The 20,720-nt window shown below is 35.9% G+C and overlaps 1 long non-coding RNA gene across 2 annotated transcripts; it reads left to right on the top strand.

The window, feature by feature from the left end:
* Positions 1-4,840: 4,840 nt before the first annotated feature.
* LOC138708053 (uncharacterized) lies at positions 4,841-18,529 on the top strand. 2 transcript variants are annotated; one of them, XR_011334562.1, is made up of 3 exons: positions 4,841-4,936; positions 10,738-10,863; positions 15,977-18,529. It is a non-coding gene; the product is annotated as an uncharacterized lncRNA (long non-coding RNA). The 2 variants fall into 2 exon arrangements; XR_011334561.1 differs by having other exon boundaries at positions 4,861-5,042.
* Positions 18,530-20,720: the final 2,191 nt, after the last annotated feature.

Raw genomic sequence — 20,720 nt, 5'->3', positions numbered from 1 at the left:
GGAAGAGAAAATGTTGCCCATATGGAGCCATGCGGCGTATTGGTGCCTAAGTTTTGTACATGGAGGTCTGTATTATGTACAGTAGTGGCAAAAAAACCGGACCGACCCTTGTAGCTGATTTCAGAGCCTTGTTCACTCCAGAACACGATAGACTGGTAACTAAGACTTTCGTGGTTCGAATCCTGCCTGGGAAGGAAACTTTATTTTGTTCCTTATTCAAATTTATTCCCAATACTTTTCGACTGCTGGTAAAATTCATGTTCTGGGAATAAGAAGTTAATTAAGTAGTAAAATATCGCTGCAATCGAAAAGTATTGGGAATAAATTTGAATAAGGAACAAAAAAGTTTCCTTCCCAGGCAGGATTCGAACCACGAAAGTCTTAGTTACCAGTCTATCGTGCTCTGGAGTGAACAAGGCTCTGAAATCAGCTACAAGGGTCGGTCCGGTTTTTTTTGCCACTACTGTACATGGAAATATGTACTGATCTTAGCTCATCTCTTGTTGTTCCTAATATAGGGTCAAGTAGGGCTAATCTTGATAGAGTAAAAAAAAAGTCCGACTTATTTGATACAGACTTTAACATTTAAGTAGTCGCGAACTATTTTGTGACATTAGTACCATATAACACTGCGGGTCAACATGACCCCCACGCGATTACTTAAATGTTAAAATTTACTGAAAGCTCAGTTTGGCAAAGAGAAAATCTCCACCCCCACCTGGAACTTAACTCAGGACTTTCCAGTCCGTAGCCAGTTGCTCTACCAACTGAACTACCCGGCCGCTCATGTTTTTACTGCCAAAAATATTAGACATGCGAAATTAATTATGAATTGTATGCTTTAAGTAGAATAGAACTACTTACAAATGGCTTTTAGAGAACCCGGAGGTTCATTGCCGCCCTCACATAAGCCCGCCATTGATCCCTATCCTGAGCAAGATTAATCCAGTCTCTACCATCATATCCCACCTCCCTCAAATCCATTTTAATATTATCCTCCCATGTACGTCTCGGCCTCCGCAAAGGTCTTTTTCTCTCCCGCCTCCCAACTAACACTCTATATGCATTTATGGATTCATCCATACTTGCTACATGCCCTGCCCATCTCAAACGTTTCGATTTATTGTTCCTAATTATGTCAGGTGAAAAATACAATGTGTGCAGTTCTGTGTTATATAACTTTTTCTATTCTCCTGTAACTTCATTCCTCTTACAAGCAAACGTTCTGATGGGGGCAGATAAAAAAAGTTGATTTTTTTTTCTTCCACGATGTTAATGGTGTCAAAAGAAGTGCTTATACAAATTTTGGCTACTCGACCGCAATTACGAGGCCGTCCAGAAAGTGATTTTCCCTGGGGTCGTTTATAGAAAAAGCACAATTTAATGGAAATATTTATTGAAACAGATACAGCAATTGTTGCGCTATTTGTCAAAATATCCCCCACTGGGATTGAGACATTTGTCATACTATTGGATCAATTTTTGTGACGTAGAAGTCAGCTGCCTCAGACCAAAACCAGCGCTTGACTGCGTCTACACCTCTCTCTGTCGACCCCATGATAATATGAGAATTGTCTCAATTCTGATTAAAAATATGTTGAAAAATAGCTCAACAATTGCTGTGTCCGTTCAAATAAATTTGTCCAATGAAATTGTGTTTCTTTTTCTGTTAGCGGCCCCTGACGAATTTATTTTTTACGGCCCTCGGAATTCCGGTCGAGTGGAAAAAAAAATTGCATAAGCACTTCGTTTAACATTATTAACATGGTGGAAGAAAAAAATTTAACTTTTTTATCTACCCCCATCAGAACGTTTGCTTGTTAGCACCAAATATTTTCCTAAGCACCTTATTCTCGAATACCCTTAACCTCTGTTCCTCTCTCAAAGTGAGAATCCTAGTTTTACAACCATACAGAACAACCGATAATATAACTGCTTTATAAATTCTAACTTTAAGCTTTTTCGAGAGCAGACTGTATGACAAAAGCTTCTCAACCGAATAATAACAGGCATTTCCCATATAAGTAGAATAGAATACAAAATGTAAAAGAGTTGAACATTTGTAACTGCCCTTCATCACTGAATCTTAAAAGAACTTTTGTGACATACCCCGCTTTTTTTTTTCCAAGGTGAGATTTAATCGGAGTGGTTAACCTTCCTGCCTTCCACCGTGGCGACCCGGGTTCGATTACCGAGTCACGAAGGAATTTATGGTGGCAAAACGGATACGAGAGAGGTTCTCCCATTTTCCCTCACGGTTATCACCCTTCCACCATACTCCACAGTCACTCTCACTCTACGAGGTCCCGAGCCAGGCTTCCAGAAATGACTGAAAGTTGTACACATTTTGTGTTTAATAAAGACTATTATTAGATTCATTTTTCACTAAAGATCGTCTTAGGAACTGCATCTTTGACATCCTCAGGCGTTCGGAGATCTATACCTTAACAGAACTGCTTATGTAATTATACAAGCTGGCATATAGCATACAAAATAAACTCTCAATTATTGATTCCTGTGTAACGCCAATTCCGCTACTACGAGCGGAGTTCGTAGCAGAAAGTTCGAATGACATTGACATTTGAGACATTTAAAGTAGTGTTGTGGGATTTAATCGATTAATCGATCAAAAATATTTAATCGAAAAATCGAGTCGATTAAAATTAATCTGTGAACAGTTTGGAACACAACAGTACAACTTTTTTTTCGCATTGACATTACACTCGTTCCCCATAAAGGTGCATCTATACGGTTCAACTTTTCTTTCAACTTTACGCTTTCAAGCAATGCAGGCAAGATTGATATTTAATATTAATTAATTTTTAATAGGTTATTTTACGACGCTTTATCAACATCTTAGGTATTTATCGTCTGAATGAGATGAAGGTGATAATGCCGGTGAAATGAATCCGGGGTCCAACACCGAAAGTTACCCAGCATTTGCTCATATTGGGTTGAGAAAAAACCTCAACCAACTTGTCCCGACCGAATAGAACCCGGGCCACCTGGTTTCGCGGCCAGACACGCTAACCGTTAGCCTACTCCACAGGCGTGTACAATATTAATTAATATTTGTATACGTCCAGACGTTTGAGATGGGCAGGACATGTAGCACGTATGGGCGAATCCAGAAATGCATATAGAGTGTTAGTTGGGAGACCGGAGGGAAAAAGACCTTTAGGGAGGCCGAGACGTAGATGGGAGGATAATATTAAAATGGATTTGAGGGAGGTGGGGTATGATGATAGAGACTGGATTAATCTTGCACAGGATAGGGACCGCTGGCGGGCTTATGTGAGGGCGGCAATGAACCTTCGGGTTCCTTAAAAGCCATTTGTAAGTAAGTAAGTAAGTAAGTAAGTATACGTAGTGAACATGGCGTTCAAAACAGCGCACCATGTACACACAAAATCTTCATGCATTTTAATTGAACGCGCATTTTAAACTTGATTCTTTCAATATTCTTCCGAGATTGCATGCGTACGCGCATTGAAAATTGAACCGTGTAGACGCAGCTTTTAGAGTGCATACAGCAATAGCGCGCGCTGGAATAAAAATGGCTGATTTGTAGGCAGTTGTCGGAACAAATCACACACAAAGGATTGCGGTATTCTGGATATCCACGGAATCTGGTTACTTATACAGTGGCTCTGTTCTTAATAGAGCCACTGTAGTTAGCCTACTTTCAGAGTCCGTGGATGTAGTAGAATAGCGCAATCACCTAGTCGGCCGCCATTGTTATTTCTTTTCAATACGCTTGGGATTGGAATAAGTTATTTTAAAGTAAAACTCAGATATTCTTAAATTGAATGGCAAAAACTTCAAAAGGATCTTAATATATTTTAGAACGTATCAAATATACACATACAAATACACATATTTTAGAACATTTTTGTCAGTGAACACACTAATGTACAAAAACTTCATTTAATAATTATTACATCATAAATATACATTTAAGTGTTCAATACGTTCCTTCATACACACCGCAATTATAGGTATCATGCCTACAGCAACATAAACTTAATAAATTACAAATAACAAGTGAAAACAACAATATTGCAAATAAAAAATAATAAATATAATCATTTCCAACTGCATTCCTCGTGCCAACTCTTCGGCGCCCGCATTTAATAGGTTTTCTACGGCCTTTCTTTGTATTTTCCAATCAACTGAATCGACTCAAACAATACAATCTTGTTCTGAAGAATGAATTTAGAACTTTAACAATTATATTATGGCACTGGCAATTAGCCATTAGGATTGAATTCAGAAATGCTTGGTTTTGAAGAGAGAAGATGGTGAAATTTAACATTTTTCCTAATTTATACATAATTTTAATTTTTTTCATGTAGAAATATCATTGATGCAACAACTTAAATTCTGGATTAGTTTTAGGAGAAAGATTTTGTGGCCCAAATTTTGGAAAAAAAAAACTAAGACAAAGTCATTTATTAATGTCATAATTAATGTAATGCTCGCTTAGGTAGTGGATCGTTCCTTTCCATATTTATAATCCATCACTTCCTTTTTTCTTATTTCTTTCTTCTTGTGACAGAGAAAACAATATGTGCCTCTTTCTAAATAGTTCGGAACACAAAGCATGACATCTTTTCGTTCTTACATTACATTCGTTCTCTATATGACTGTATATTGCAAAGCGCGCGCTGGAATAACGATGGCCAATTTGCCAGCGCAAAGGATTGCGGTACTCTGAATATCCACGGACTCTGGTTACTTCCCGTTACTTCCAAGGTCTCTAGATATCGCTGTCGAACAGCTGTTGGTTACTTATAGCGACTGCTGCTCTCTAGCTACTGATTCAGAAAGCCATTGCTATTAGTTCCGGTAGCCATTTTCTGCACAAATTTTGAAGGTTTTGGATGTGTGTGGTTTGTTCTCCTGCCTACTAGTAGTCGTTGATCACATATATGGTGTAAATACACATTTCTAATCACGACATTAATGTTACTTTTAGCTTTATGTTTCTGAAATATTCAGTAATACGACTGCGTGAAGATTTGTTGATACATATTAGTTCGGTAAGATCCAATAATCAGTCGCTGGTTTTTCCAAACCAATAGGAGATCGACGACGCGATATATGAATAATCGGAGCCTGGGGACTGCTGCCCCCGGTACCCCATTACCCCACCACTTCATTCTCCAATCCTACACCACTCCATTGCACCCCCTTCCTCATATATTTTTCTCTACTCTCATTCTCCCTCTACTTACTTTATACTACTAATTACTTCATAATAAATTGGAATACGTTACTTACCTTTGAATACGCCAGAATTCGATTCTAGGATCCTTCGTTTAATAAACCACTATTATAGCCATTACGCTATGAATTCGTAATGAACAGACCCTTAACAATAAACTTACGCAAAATGATCAAATATTTTCAAAGGTATTAAACATACTTATGGCTTTTAAAGAACCCGAAGGTTCATTACCTCCCTTACATAAGCCCACCATCGGTCCCTATACAGAGCAAGATTAATCCAGTCTTTACCATCATATCCCACCTTCCTCAAATTCACTTTAATATTATCCTCCCATCTACGTCTCAGCCTCCCTAAAGGCCTTTTTCCCCCTCTGGCCTCCCAACTAACACTCCTGTAATTCTGCCAGAGAATCAGTTCCATTCGGAGGCTTATTTTGGGGTTTCGTAACAAGCTGTTTTTTTTACGGTGATGGGTTGTTAGCCCTTCGCCCAACCCCCAAGCTAGAGGTCCACTCCTTATTGCCTGTCCGCAACTGCTTATTCAATATATTCACAACTACCCTCCATATATCTGGAGGCTGTCTCTTCTATGCGCAACCTGAGGTTGCACCATGCCATGGTGGTAGGGACCCACAATACATGGGGTATTAAACATATTATGACTTTATTATTATGTACAGGTAATAGAACTGAATTCATTAGTTTGCTATTAACCTTATTACAGTTTATATGACAAATAGATCATAAATTAACTTATATTATACAAGGAACTAATATGATAAATATCTGAAGGATGGCGTTACTACACTTATGCTCTATCAATTGTCTTCCTATAGCCTACATATATTAACTTAAATCGATTCACTACACTACTCCCTTTAGTATTCTATTAATCTTATCGAGGTAAGTTAAATTGCCACATTTTTAATAAAGCAATTTTTTGTACTTGCAGTGTAATGTGTCGACATACGTGATGTCATATAGGCCTATTACGTCATCCAACTTAATGATCGGGAAAACAGCGACTCTTCCTTGGATCCTACCATTAGTTCTTGGCGACGTTTATTACAAGTTATGCTGTCCATTTCATTAATGGGTGACCAGTATTTCCCGCCATGCAACTGGTATTTCCCCACGCACCGTTAAATATTAAATTGATTATTTACAGAATTCTCCTCATTGTTTGCTACTACAACATATCGACTTCATCACCATCGTATCTTAGAGTTAATATTTTGCTTCCAGTAGTAGATGAGTTATGTTTTAGCTCTTAGTTTCATGTGACTTACATTTTCGGTTCCGGGATAAAATGTCCACTGATAAAAATGTCAATAACAATAATCTCCACACTTTAAGGTCCACTACAAATATGCCCACATTTTAAGGTCGACTCATTTCATATTTGTCTTAACAATGTGCAGCAGAATAAATGTATTGAATGAAGCAAGAATGAGCTTGTATGTTACTGTTGCCAAGCTAAGTAATCTGTAAAATTTTGGCGCAAGTTATAAATTCACAAAAAGGAAAGAATTTGCTAGTGAGTAATGGCTATATACAGTATATCATTTCCACTCACGAAGTAGGAATAATACCAAATTATATTGGAGGTGTCATGATAGAAGAGGTTGCAATGCACGGTGCATTACAAATACAAATTTGGACATTATATGTGATGGAGATTCAAACCACCTTCATGCTCCTGATGAAGCCGAAGTACAAGTGAAACAATTAACAAACAGAATGAAGGTGAGAGCTCGATTATAGTGTCATGAAGGCCCATTACAAATCATCCGAGATGTAACTAGGGAAAACCTAAATGAAGAAGTACTTGCAAAACTCCCGGAAAAGGACAACCTTAGAAGAATGATAAATAAAGAGAAAAATCGTCATCGGCCACAAAATTTAAGTCATTTGCAAGATATCACTATAGTACATCCTTATACACACACACAATTGAATTGAATTTAATGGAGGGGGGCACTATGGCCCAGCACTGCAACCTTGTTCAGATCTATTGCGCTAGCCCTCTGATGACGCATTCCCAAACTCACACTGGCCGACCACACTAAGGTTCTCTGGTCCAGGTTTCGAGCAGGCAACCCCACTCGTCCCTAGGCCAACCTCCTCCATGTGTCGCCGGTCGGCGTTTAGGGAACGCTACGGAATGATAATGAAATGGAGAAATGGTGACGGAATGATGTAAATGACAAATTTGGGGAAAAACGGGAGAATCCCGGGAAAAACCCCAACTGCGACCTTGTCCGCCACAAGTGTCACTGTGGATATTTTCAATGAAAAAATCCCAGACCTGACCGGAATCGAACCTGGGCTACCTGCGTGACAGTCTGAAGGTCTGACCATTCAGCCACCACAGAGGTTTACACACACAATTATAAGAGGTATTTTTTTATTGCATGATGATGGTGTAGATGATCCTGAAAGAATAATAATATTTGGCACAAACAGAAATATTGAATTCCTTTGTGCATCTGACTATTTGTTTACTAATGCCACATTCAAGACAGTGCCACATCAATTCATGCAACTGTTTTTAGTAAATGGCATGATTTATGAACGGGTATTTCCTTTAATATTTTGCCTAATGATAACGAAAACAGGAAATTCTTATTACCAACTTATAACATCTTAAAAATGAAGGCACAGACTCAAGACAAAAACTGTCACCAACGTCCATAATGATGGACTTCGAACTTAGTAATATGAATGCAGCACAGATAAATTTTTCAAATACAGATATTAAAGCTTGTTTATTGTACTTCATACAATCACTATACCGAAAAATTCTTAGTCTGGGGCTAAAGGAAATGTATGTGAATGTTAATGAACCAGAAATGAGACACCAAATGCAAGAACTCATGGCATTACCGTTCATACCTTTGGAGGATATTGAAATTACCTACAACGAATTATACAACAATCTCCATAATGACCTTCTGGAATTGGCTGAATAAATTGAGACTGTGTACATAAGAGGGCGACAAGCAAGAGGTAGGCATAGAATTGTTCCACCTCAGTTCCCTCCAGGTCAGTGGAATATGTATGTATCAACAAACCTTGGATGGGTTACACAGAACTAACAATGCTATGGAAGAATTTCACTCGAAATTCCAGAGAATGGTTTCTGCACACCATGGAGGGATATGGCGATTTATAGAAAATTTTCAAAGAGAACAGCATGATACTGAAAACGTGATTATCCAGCTTCAAACGAGACATCAAATGGTTTGGCAACCAGTCAGCAGGAGATATATAACAAACCAAAGAAGAGTAGGAAATATTGTGCGAAGATACCAGGAATATAAGGACAACAATAATATTAAGGTGTACTTGCATTCCATATCACATCATCTAAAAATCAATGTGCAACCTCAGCCTCAAATCCAAGATAATTAGCAGAATCTTCCAATTGTATATTGTTTAATTTTATTCACACAAATGGAAAACATTATATTCAGTTCTTGAAAATGTTGGAAAATAAAAAAAAATTTCTTCATTTATAGTAATGGTGAACATTTCATTTCATTGGACATTTATGAATTATGGACATTCAAGCAGAGGACATCAAACTCTGGAAATTTTATAACAGTGGACTATAATACATGCTGGAAAATAAGGAAAGTGGACATTTTTGCATTGAACATTTTATCTCTGGATCGGTTTTTAGCTATACCATTGAACTTGTATTGAGGAACCTTCACGTCAGCCTTCAACCATTCCGAATATTTCACCAAAAACCTGTCTTTTCTTCCCGCACAACTTCTTCTGTTTCTTGAAATCATTCATAAAATAACAATAGATGTAATTCCTTGAAAAATTCTCTGTGAACACTCTCCTACTTGTAATCTAGTCAAAACATACACATAAAATGATTCAGAAGAGCTTTTCTTTTAGAGAATTAATTTGAATAACTCTACAAGTCATCAAAGGCCACTTTTGCTGAGCATCAAATAAAATAAAAATATATAATTATATTTAAAAAAACATGCGCATTTGCAGTTAAATCGCAATATGGGATTTAAAATGCAAATGATGTTTTGTATTTTCGTTACAAAAATTCCATGCGAGTGAGTGCCAAATACTTTAAACATTAATATAAAAATAAACTTCATGGCTGAAAATTAAATTTTCAGTTCAGTAATTTAGAACATTGTTATTGAAGTATTAAGATGGGATAAATTAATTTAACTTTGCATAAACCAAAAGTAGATATATATCTTTGGGCAGACTTTCCATGTGGAATTAAATATATATATATATATATATATATATATATATATATATATATATATATATATATATATATATATATATATATATATATATTGCTTAAGCACAACACAAAATGATCTTCCCTTGCATCACTCCAACTCACAACTGGGTGCAGACTGCCCGAGTGTTTACCAATCATCACCTTTCCCTATGTCTTTCCGAATCCGTTTCTGTGTTGAGGATTTCAGAAGTGCAGACAACTGATTAGTGTTTACAGAGTAGAAACACCAAATTCAGTGACTTTGAAACAAGTCCGTAATAACAAATGAAGAGTCCACTGCGAGAATGATGGATGTCATTTGGAATACATTTTGCAGGAGAAGCAATTGAAAGTTTGAAATGCTTAGCACTCGAAGCTTAACTGTGATTTTCCGATCATTACTGGACAATGACTATCAGTGTTAATGCCATATAACTCTCTATTTACATTCTATATGTCTTAAGGTATGCATTGACAGTTCATTTTCGACAAGAAAGTGACATCCATCATTCTTGCAGTGGACTCTTCAAATGAAAACTGAAGTTTTTTCTGTTTAATAGCTTATTAGAAACTAAAAATTAAAAAAAGAAAGTGACATAAGGCCATTTACCATGCACTGAAGAATTATGAAAATAAAAATATAAATACAAATTTTACTTTATACGCTAATCTTTAGACCTGTGGCTCGGTAAAAAATTGTAATTAGAAATCCTATTTTTTTTATTACTTATAGTAAACACTGCAAGGCGACTTTTTTACATCCTTACATTTTCAATTTCGGAAATTTTTTTTTTTCGATACACCCTATCAATCCCAATTTATGGTATCCCTGTAGGTTTGAAGCATTCTCCTGTATGCCGAACAACTTTTCTTTTTTGCAAAAGTTAGCTCTGAATTTATCAATGTTTCTTCTAGACAATCTACTACTACCTCAGATCTCCACATCCTACAGTGTTTTTGATTCAACTAGTGCATTATAGATGTTAAGAAAATTATTCACCTCAATATTCGGTACCGGTAGTTAAATATAGTCAGATAATAATGCAATAACTGTAATACAGTTTAAAATTACACTTATAGTAATGAACAAAATAGTATAAATACTGCAGATATTTATTCTTGAAGATATAGTACATCAGTATTATCAGTACAGTTTCCATATCTTGCTATTGCATAGCTTGAAGAAAATTTAAACTACTTGTAAAGAAACCTGATTTTCATCCGTCTTGTTTCAGGAATTTTGGAACAATTCTCTGCAGCAACTCTCACAGAAGATAAGATAGTGACATCTGATGGTAGTCAAATGGAGCTCTCACACGAAATGCGAGGTGCAGCCCTTGTCAGGAAACCTCCATAAACTGGTAAGTGTGGAAATTTGAGATGGGTACACTCATTCAGAAGTTACCGAATAAATGTCAGTTATAAGGTACTGCATCAAGGAAAATTATCTTAAGACATTTATAGAAAAATCAGTAAATTGAGCTTATTAAACAGGAAAACCTTTTGCAAGGGGGACCCTGGAAAATTGGTTATTCCATACAGTATTCTATCACATTTGTATTGAACATTATAATTTTTCATTACCGATATTATATTTTTCATCATAAATATAAATTTAAATTTACTGTATTATAATTGAAGCTGTTACAGTACATTCCTGGAGGAAAATACATTGTACGATACACACTATTCATACACATTTATTCTTTTAACCTAGTGTACTAATCTACCCTAATGAAGAATTTACCCATTGTTGTTTGTTGAATGCTTCTTTTTATACATCGGCCTCGATAGGATAATTGGTATAGTGCTGGCCTTCTATGGTCGAGGTTGCAGGTTTGATCCCGACCCAGGTCAATGGCATTTAAGCAGTGGCGGCTGCTCTTTATGTGCTGCAGCACATGGTTAATATTCTGTCCTTTGTATAATCTTATTTATTTTTTTCTTTTGTTCATTTTATGCACTCCAATGTACGAAGAATCGGGAAATGCTATTGTCTATAGCTTATGCATCGTCTGCAAGTCCCAGTCGGTTATGTGTGCTGACTTCCTTATCTCAATGAACAGCAGTGAAATGTAGCGCACCTTGCACATGCGCACAGAGCTTACATTCTCTTGATGTATGACTTAATGTACGGTATCCCATTAGAAACAGTGTGAGCTGCAAAACAAAGCAGCGAGTCGAAATGACTCGTTCCCATTGGCGTGTTATAAAATCTACAACCAATCAGGAGTGAGTGAGTGACTATTTGTAAATGAGTTCGCGGACGTCACGACATCTCCGAGGAGCAGTAGCGTACTATTTGTGAGTTTGTCTAGTTTAAAAGTCCTATCCAACGAGTTAGAAACTCTTCCTAAATTGTTGGTCCTATCCTATTTTATTCCTATGCTACTTATTAAACTTCCCTATAAAACCTGAAACGTGTTGTTTATAACATTTATTATGAGCTTATTTATATGTACTATATGTAATAAAATTTAATTCAAAGATGCTGTACTCCTATTCTACTCCTTCAACCTCCAACAGATGGCCTGTACATGGATAAATATATATTTATCCATGGCCTGAATGCACCGGAATGCTATTCGAATTCAAAATTTTGGTTGCTGGTTGCCAATATGGAGGGGATCAACTCCAAAATAATTCTGTGGCCGGGAGGAAAAAGGTCTTAAGTCAATTTTTTGTGAAAATGAGACTTTTATATATTCTGAAAGCAGAAACAATTCTCTACAATCTGGTAAAAAGGCTAAAGTCAAATAAGACTCTTGACTGGATTTATAGAGCGTTACCAAATGTCCTGAGTACTTTTTGAATCAAGCACACACAGAATAAAGGACTTAAGTATATTTAATGCTTTATTCCTTACAAATCATCACATGTTTACTTTCCATGCTTCCCTATTAAAAAGGTCTAACTTGTATTTTAGCCATTTTATCACATACTGATGCCCTTTCCTTTTAAATCTTTAAGCACCAGAGTAAACAGTCCTATAATTGTTTAAGACCCATTTTGCATTCCTAATAATTTACATTTTTCATTTATTTTGACATGAAAAAGGTCTCATATTTAATAGTCCCTTCTACTCAGTTTGGCTTCTAGTCTTAAAAGGGCTTAAGTGCGGGTATTTTCGGAAATAATCAAGAAAATTGTCAAATGAGCAACATTATCTATTTTAGAAGAAATATAAACAAATAATATCCAGGAAAAACCTCTTAATTAAAAAAACTCTATAATTGACACCAATTTCAATCTTTCTACTGCTTTCCTGAAAAGTATAAAATATTTACTTAAGACCTTTTTCCTCCCGGCCACAGAATTGACATCAGTGTTGACAACTGGACGGAAATTCCGTCAGTTTTCCGTCAAAACTGACGAAATTTCAATGTAGCGGACGGGAAAAGAATGGTTTTGACAGATTACGGATTTTATGGAGTAAATTACTATTTAAATCGCCTTTTGATTTCTTTTAGCTGCTGTCACTTCGAATATTGCTTAATTTTTGGGGAAGCGTAGACCAACCTAGCACATCAACAACTGCAGAACTATAGGCAGATGTTGTGAATGAATAATTATTATTTTAATAAAGATTGTTAAGGAAGTTGCGTTAATATTTGCTTTTATTTGTGTGTAGATGTATTGACTGGGTCTTTTTTTAAATTTTGACGGATTCTAACGTATTTCCAAGTGTTAGACTGATGGGGATACAATTCATGTGTTGCAACGCCAATTAACAGCTTCTGCAGCAATAAAAGCGCAGCATGAACTTCATACTACGCCACTAGTGAGTAGGTCAACCATATTTTAAAGACTTTTTTTAAAGTGAATTTCCTATTTTGTAGCACACTCTCATTTTTAGCCATGAGCCGCCACTGCATTTAAGTGTGTTTAAATGCGACAGGCTCATGTCAGTAGATTTACTGGCATGTAAAATAACTCCTGCGAGACAAAATTACGGTACACCGGCGACACTGATATAACCTCTGCAGTTGCGAGCATCGGCATAATTTAAAATTTTCTTTTTATACAGGTTGGCTGTATAATTCTTTAGTTCCCACAGACTTTGTGTGATATGTCCTAGCAAATCCTTAAAGAAAGTGGTAATAAATATCCAAAAACTCTATGGGTTCCTGACATGTTTAATTATTTATTATTCGTTTTTTCTTATATTTCGTTATTTTGTGTTTGTACAATGTTTCGACTAGGGATGCATTTTAACTCACCAGTGATGTGAGATGTTAGCTTCTGAATACCTGCTAGACACAATGGGTTGCTGGGAAGAAAAAGGGAGACAGAAAGATACAAAAGCATGATGCTTTCCTTCTCCTTAAATCCCTCACGTTATGTAACTTGTGACTCATATCATGCTTGAGAGTAGCTTCCAGCTTTTTCCTAACGTTTTTCCATTTCATTGACAAGCATCAGCATGCAGCATGTGGTGCTATACAAAACGCGATACTGTGTAGCATTTCAAGAATTACATTACAGTAATGTTATTAGTATAAAATTTACTTTGTCATACGTTAAAAGTGTTAAAATTGTTAAAAAAAGGTATTACCTTCGACAGATGGCCCGTTTCGACGCTATGTGTCGTCGTCTTCAGTGTCTCTTGAACCACTGGTGATCTTGACTCTGCGATGTGCAGTTGTCGATGGTAGGGGTGGGGGTGTGTTGCTCCTATGGTGGGGGTTGGCTGTTTGTATGTTATGATGTATTATGATGTCAAATAATGTGTGCGTCTCGAACTGTAGTTGTGTGTTAAGTATATATTGTGGGTGTGCTATTGTATTCTTATATATTTCGTACTGTTCTAGGATGTTTAACTGTGAACTTTTTGGTGTGATGTGTAAAATTTCCATATCTGTTTCTATATTATTGTAGTCATGATTATTGTTGATAATGTGATCTGCATAATTTGATGTGATGTAAAGTTTGGTTATAGCTTTAATATGTTCATTATATCTTGTATGAAAGGATCTTCCTGTCTGTCCTATGTAAAAATGTGGGTAATATTGCATTTTAATTTGTAAACTCCAGTTGAATTATATTTATTTGAATGTTTAGTGTGGTTATTTAAGTATTTCTGTGTTGTATTATTTGTTTTGTATGCAATTTTGTACTTTAGTTTTCTGAATGAAGTTGCAATTTTGTGGGTATTGGTATTGTGATATGTTAATGTTATGTATTTATTCTCGCGTGCTGTTTGTGTTGGTTTGTTCTGTTTTTGTTTTGCCTTTTTTATTAGTGTGTCTATTATGTTAGGGTTGTATCCATTGTCTTGTGCTATATATTTTATTGTGTTTAATTCTTCAGTGTAGTTGTCATTGTTCATTGGTATATTAATTAAACTGTGTGTCATTGTACGGAAAGCTGCATGTTTATGTTGTATGGGATGATTTGATGAATTGTGTATATGTGTTGTGGTTGTAGTGGGTTTCCTGTATATTTTGAATTCGTGTCTGTTATTTGTTTTGGTTATGGTGATGTCTAAGAAGTTTATAGCTTGCTTATGTTCCATTTCTACTGTATACTTTAATTTGGGGTGTATTTTGTTGAGTTGTTGATGTAGGTTTTCTATTTGTCTTTTGTTTCCATTATATAAGACTATTATGTCATCTACATATCGATGCCAGTACATTATTTTCTCTGCGTGTTTGTTGTTGTCGGTGTTTAGTATGTGTGTTTGTTCTATGAGCAACACACCCCCACCCCTACCATCGACAACTGCACATCGCAGAGTCAAGATCACCAGTGGTTCAAGAGACACTGAAGACGACGACACATAGCGTCGAAACGGGCCGTCTGTCGAAGGTAATACCTTTTTTAACAATTTTAACACTTTTAACGTATGACAAAGTAAATTTTATGTTTTTAACAAAGTGTTAACGAGAACTTTAATCAGTGTTATTGGTAGTCACGTATGTTAATTATATTACAATTATAAAATGTGACATTACTAGTAAATATTTAAATCATGTCAAAATACGAATAAATAGTTTTCCTGATTCTGTCTATGCCCATAGTGCCAAAGTTATTCAATGATTTTAGTCACATTTATGAGTAGACCTCGGATATTTTAACTCTAAAAAGGCACGTTTGGCACCTAAATTTGTTTTTAGAATATTAAAACAGGCTTTAAAGTACTTCTTTTAGGCATTTTATAGACACATCACAAGAGGAATTAACACTAAACTTATGCACCTAAATACTTACTTACTTATAGCTTTTAGAGAATCTGGAGGTTCATTTCCGCTCTCACATAAGCCTGCCACCAGTTCCTATCCTGAGCAAGATTAATCCATTCTCTACCATCATATCCCACCTCCTTCAAATCGATTTTAATGTCCTCCCATCTATGTTTCGACATCCTCAAAGGTCTTTTTTCCCTCCGGCCTCCCAACTAACACACTATATGCATTTTTGGATTCGCCAATATGTGCACTTAAATACAATTATGAAAATTTGATTTCATTATAGGTACTGTTGAAGACTCTAATCTTGGAACCTGACAGGAATGCGACATGACTCTACAGTTCGCGATAGTGACCCCTATTAGTAATGCTAGCCGCTACCAGCTGTCTAAAATTTGTGTTCTGTTCCTACCTCATAGCGGAAGCTGTTGAGCAATTCCCATGTTAGCATCACATTCAGGTGCAGTGTCACTGTTTTCAGTACTCCTACTTCCATCACCGTCATCAGTATTACTAATGTTATCACTATCACTACCACCATCATAAGCCCCCTTAAATTTATAATAATTATGCTTGTAATGTTGGAGATTGATAGGATGCGTTACGGTGGTTTCAAGTTGATTATCCATTCTTCATTCATACTCTAGCATGCATAAACAGTGTACCTGCTGAATACTCCGTTCGCCAGTCACTACTGTAGCATGCGTATACAGTGTACTAGCTGAATAATAATGCCAAAGGTTGAAGGTTCTCAGGCGCATATTTTTGCAGCGGAATTTGGTGAGTGCTTTGAAGTGAATGACGGGAACATTACATGTAAATTATGTAATAAAAATATACGAGGCTATAAGTGATATTATATACAGACACATTGTAGCACAAGAAAATAAAGGAGGAAACTCAAACCCACGAATAATTCTATGATAATTCTTCTGCACATAATGAAAGGTACGTAAAAATATATCTTTGTAATGTTATATAGAGTATGTTTACTTTTAGGCCTGTCTAGATTTGTTTATGTGCACCTTGTTATTCGTGTAATCAATCGCAGAACCAAGTCAATGTCCTCGTACTAGCTCACGTCCCCGGCCTATGTACCATGCTGCAGTCAACTTGTATAACATGGCTTACAACAAAACATGGACTCATTTAAGCACTGTCTGATATCTGGCTAAATGATGCTGATATTCAAAGAAAGTGTCAAACTTTGGTTTCCAGCATCCCTGACATCAACGTGTTAATAAAGAATAAGGGAATGTTCACAAAATATTAGCAACCTCAAGACTGAATTTTCTGTTCATTATATCTGTGCAAAATACATTTTTGTTCATTATTTCTACCGATAAATGCAGCTTCGTTGCATATATAATTAATTTAGTCTAATAATTTGTCCACATCTGTGTTGATATAATATTGCATTAAGGTAACCTAGTAAGTAACTATATTATGTACCGGTAACTATTAAATTAATCCAACGCTGTGGAGTAATGGTTAGAATGTCTGACCATAAAACGAGCAGGCCCGGGTTCAAATTCTGGTTGGGGAAGGGTACCTGCTTGAGGTTTTTTCTGGAATTTTCCCTCAACCCATTAACAGCAAATACTGGATAACTTTCGGCGTTGGACTCTGGACTCATTTGTCTGGCATTATCACCTCCATGGGGGAATCTCCTGGTCTAGTTGCCTCATAAGTGGTGCATTATTGGTTTTACTTGTGAGGTTCAGAACTGTCTTCGGACAGTGGACTAAACATCACCACCTCCATTTCAATCAGACACTAGATAACCATTGCAGTTGTTGAAGTGTCGTTAAATAAAAAAGTATTAAATTATAATGAAACTCATTTATGCATTCCGATGTATATTTCAATGGATATTTATGACGTAATAATTGAACATAAGAGTATATATTATAACTTTTAAACAAACCATTTAAAAATAATACTCTGTATTATAAACAGTAAGGTAAGACTTTTGGCGAAGTATTACTTTTACTTATTGAGACATCTATGATTCTTAATTACTGATGTAAAATTATATTCTTAGAAAGAAATTTAAGGATAATTATTACTAACTTAAACTGGGTTGGAAACTGCTCTATGCCACTGGGACTATGTCACAGCTGATGCTTTTGCAGAAGTTAAAATGATTGCTGACAAGAAAGATTTAACTGCTGATTTCCAAGAAAAACACGAAAGGAAAAATAAGAAGATATTTGACAATTTAGAGGAGGATCTGTTTAAAATTGCTTTATCAGAAATCAATGGCAATATTGTGAATGAGCTAAAAACCTGGTTCCAGGCACTATAAGAAATTAATGACAACTTGAGCTTTCCAAATGACGATAAAGTACACAAGATGGACGCGAAAGATTTAAAAACTGAAACCAATAAGTGTGCAGAGACTGCAAAAATGATATAAATGAAGACGAATTCCTTCAAGAAGTGGAAGTTTTTAAACACCACTACTTAGCAGTTGATGACACTACAAAAACGGAGCCTGAACCAAAACTCTTTAATCTCATTTACAAACACAGACTTGAAGAGGGGATAGCCAAACTTTACCACAGCCTTAAGTATGTTTCTATTACTTCCTGTAACCATTGTTTGAGACGATGGAAGTTCTGGTAAATTTGAAATTCTTAAAAATGACTGAGAAGCAACATGGGGCATGATCGAATTTCAAATTTGAGTATTATTTCAGCTGAACACAAGAGAGCATCATCTACTTCCTATTATGACATATCAAAATCTTTGCTGCGAGTTGCATCTTTGGAATATTTGTATGCTTGTTTCATTGGACTAAATTTCATAATAAGCAGTAAATGATGAAAATGATCAATTATAAAGAATGTCGTTTAATGTAATATTTTATGTTATTAGGACTAATAATAAATATTATTGCAACATTTTACGTGTTTTATTTTGTAATTTGTTTCCTAAACCTTAAAATCTGACAAATGCCAAACAAGTCTTTGATTAAGTGAACAGCACTGTATGTGTTCTATAATCATAATAAAGTATAATAGAAGGGAGAAATCCTGTCCTTTACATATGGTAATGCAGAATTATTTTATAGAGGAAACGAGTCCAAGTGCCTCATGAGCAAGAACTATGTGGTCAATGAATAATGCTTAAAATATGCGTAAAGATCAATTACATTTTTTGTGGAATATAGCTTCTTCGGATGTTTTGAAGATTTTCTTTGAGTTTTCTCGAAAGGAAAACTCGTTCTCTTTTTCAAATCACCAATTCAGTTAGTCAGTTGATGGTGTCTCATCAAAGAAACTGACATCTATACCTTGACCAAAACTACTTCCGACTTGACAACTTACAGAGAAGGGGTAGCAGTGTTGTCATGTTGCCCATCTTTCGTGTAAAAGAGCGCGCTGCCGATTGAGTGCAGTAATGAACGACTGACATGAACACATATTTCTAACCAATTTGTTGAACACTAGGCATTAAAATTGGTGTATATTATTATATTTCTTATTAGTCTATTATTATAAGTAGTAGTAGTAGTGGTAGTAGTGGTAGTAGTCTTCAATTTACTACTGTTAGAAAAGCGTCGAAAGGACTGTAAACTGTAAAAACGGGTTTAAATTTAATACGAAGCTTTTACTTTTATGAGTGCCGATATTCTTCAATGCAATATTTTTAGAAAGGTGTTGAAAAAATTGTAAACTGTAAAAATATTTAGGATTAAAAATCTACACGGCCATTTTCTTTTCCAGTATTGATAACAGTGCTCTTATTAATTTTAACACAAGCAGCAGTTCTCATTACGACTTACGCCAAAGGTAAAAGAGGCCCCCCCATTATCTATTTCCCTCTCAAAATATTCTCTTACATTACACACCATCTCTCGCTTGACTCTTTAACGAGGCACCTTGTCCAATATTCTTTGTTCCCTGTCTGTCTTTCCTTCCGACATTGCACAAGTCACCTGTTTAGAAAATCTCCCAGAAACTAGAAAACACACACTAGTCACACACTGCACCAATAACAACGAAGATAATACGTGTAATATAATTTAAACACAATACTTATCAATACACTAAAACAATAATACAACTAAATAATATTTTCAATTCACACAAAGCACGCGCTAACCAGCCAAAGTCATTCCGGGCACTGTATTCATCAATAGGCCGTGGTATTCACGTGCAACTTGTGAACATAGACACGGCAACACCATCCCGTTACCATGGCTACGCGTCTCTCGTGATTGGTTGATTTGAATGGTTGCCATGGTAACATGCCAAAGGCGCCATTTGTCAGATGGGAAGTAGTTTTGGACAGACCATAATTTGTAGCATATTTTGAGGGTTTGGTGGTGGACAAAACAGCTGTGAAACAAGTTTTCTAGTGGAATTTCCCCTGCCAACCTCAGTCCACCACTGCTTCATTACTGCTATATCTTATCGACTCTGAGATCTCTTCTTTTTTTCCTAATGAATGGTATTGTTAGACTATTCCATGACGTGCTGTCTATGTCTGACACACAGGACACATCACCAGCTGTGTCCATTCTGAGGTACTGTTATAGTTTTTTTATTAAGTGTTATCTAATTCTGAAACCCACAGGAGGCAACACCTATATCGAGATGTGGCTATAATGTAACTGGACTGTGTTGCTCTAAGCCAGTGATGTCAAAGCAAGCGCATTTTTCTGACCTTGACGTCGTGCGCGGCCATCAAGTGCTAAGTATGGAAAGAGGAAGGGTTGTGTATATGAAGAAGCAGCCTGTTGGATTAAGAAAACAGTGGTGCACAAACTTTAGACGGAACGTGAAATTTTATGTCGTTATTTTTATATGGCTTCTTTCTGTTTCATATTATCTATATTGTCTGTAAAACAAAAGTACTAATACCAATTTATTAATATTGCAGTTGTGTTTTAAACGTTGATAACATAATAAAGAGTTAAGAAGGAATATTCACATAAATTCCATAGTAGTACAACTATACTGTACTAAATAGATGAAACACATCATTCATAAAGAAAGTGATATCCCAAAAAAAAAAAAGAG

The sequence above is a fragment of the Periplaneta americana genome, chromosome 10 (assembly GCF_040183065.1).
Source record: "Periplaneta americana isolate PAMFEO1 chromosome 10, P.americana_PAMFEO1_priV1, whole genome shotgun sequence".
In the NCBI taxonomy this organism is placed as follows: Eukaryota; Metazoa; Arthropoda; class Insecta; order Blattodea; family Blattidae; genus Periplaneta; species Periplaneta americana.
Note: the sequence above shows the minus strand (reverse complement) of the source record. Positions and strands in the feature narration are given on the sequence as shown.